The sequence below is a fragment of the Peromyscus eremicus genome, chromosome 7, assembly GCF_949786415.1.
Source record: "Peromyscus eremicus chromosome 7, PerEre_H2_v1, whole genome shotgun sequence".
NCBI classification, from domain to species: Eukaryota; Metazoa; Chordata; class Mammalia; order Rodentia; family Cricetidae; genus Peromyscus; species Peromyscus eremicus.
This window is the reverse complement of record NC_081422.1, coordinates 78,187,959-78,189,695: the sequence shown is the minus strand read 5'-3', so window position 1 is coordinate 78,189,695 and position 1,737 is coordinate 78,187,959.

Genomic DNA, 1,737 nt, shown 5'->3' with positions numbered 1-1,737 from the left:
GACTTGAGAAAAAGTCGGCAGAGGGTCAAGAATGAAGTTGGCTTGCAGTGCAGAGGAAACATGGAGGGCCCAGAGAGGGAGAGAGCAGAAAGGCTACATGGTGAATTTCTGCTTTATCAGGCTTAACAGTCTTCATAAAATTGGATTCTGTAGAACAAATCCCACCTTCCTTAAACCAACACGAGTGGATTTCTTGTCTTCACAGTGAAAAAGTTCACGTACTTGCCCATCTCTTCAAATAAAAATGGGATGTCTAAACATCCTGCGTAAACATTGGGATATTCACTTTAGTCACAGCTGACCCTCAGCTCTAAAACTGACTTGTCAACTTGTTTTATTTCATTCGAATCATAATCACCATCACAGGAAGGCCCCATATTGCACACTTTGTCCATGGTGATGAATCTATCAGGATTTCTTCCTGCTGGGATTGGATGACGCAAAAGATGATGACAGTATCATGTGAGAAACTTGCTACAGAGGCGCAGGCTCTTTAGACACGGCCTTATTTAATTTCCACTTAACTCCAAGAGAGTTAGAATTACTACCTTGTAAACACAGTTATGATACAGTCAAACCCAAGTCTAATTTCTGTAATTCGGAATTGAAGATCAAGGACATTGGTTACTCATTTGATACATCATCAGGGCTTAGTAACCCTGAGTCCCCCTCTCAGAGTCCTGTTATCTACTCCCATTTCCTACCCCTCCCCCCTGACCAGTTAGAAGCCAGGTACATGGAAAGATTGGGCAGTTTATCAATCTGGCTGAGAACATGGGTGGTTGAGACCTGACCTTTAGGCAGCACTCTGGCTCTGAGGTAAAATTTCCAGTAACAAAATTTTTTTTTTTAAAGTAATTAGTACAGTATTTTAACAAGACTATGGAGCCACACAGGCTTGTCTCCTCCCCTTCCTGAGGAGACACAATGTTGACAATGGAGGAAAAGGTTGCTTTTTTGAGCATAAATCCCAATGACAACACGGAGGAGCACACAAGGGTATGTATCAGAAGTCAAACAATGAGAAGTTTTTCAGGGAGGAAATCCCAGTCTGTGACAGAGAGGGAAGTACAGAAACAGGGAGAGGAATTGGGGGGGTGGGGGAGGCAGATGTGTATTGTTCTGCCAAACCTCATATGAGGCTGATTGCATCCCAGAGGGAAGGGATGATGGGCAAAGAAACGCAAGGTGTCTACCTGCCCTCTGGGTAGAGGAGGGAGTGGAGGACAGGGTCAGGAAAGCCAAGTTCAGACAAATGAAGAACCCCAAACCGGGCCAGGCTCCACAGCTGTGCTTAACGACCTAGCCTACTACCCTGCAGAGGAAGACTAGGATATTTTCTTCTGCCACAGTCCCAGAAGGAGTCCTCTCACTACAAACAGTGAGGGCAAGGCTGGCTGCAAAGTATTTGTGAGAACAAATAAAAGACTTAGACAAAGTGAAGGGTGTGGTGGGAAAAGCCATGTCCCAAGAATCCTGAGACCAAAAAAATACCTATGTCTCTTAGCCGAAGTATTGCCCAAGGACTGGAGTCGGGGCTTTCTGACGTGAATTAGTTCAGAGAACAAGCTTCCTCCGCATTGAAAGGAACCTCCTGCGTGCTCCAGCGGAGTGATACCGTAAGTGGAAGTACAGCCAACAGCTACAAGCTCCAGTGAAGCTGCTGAGTCCCACACTGACAGCACAGCTGCCATTTTTGTCTGCTTGTTGGTTTTGTTTTGTTCATCAAGAACAGGA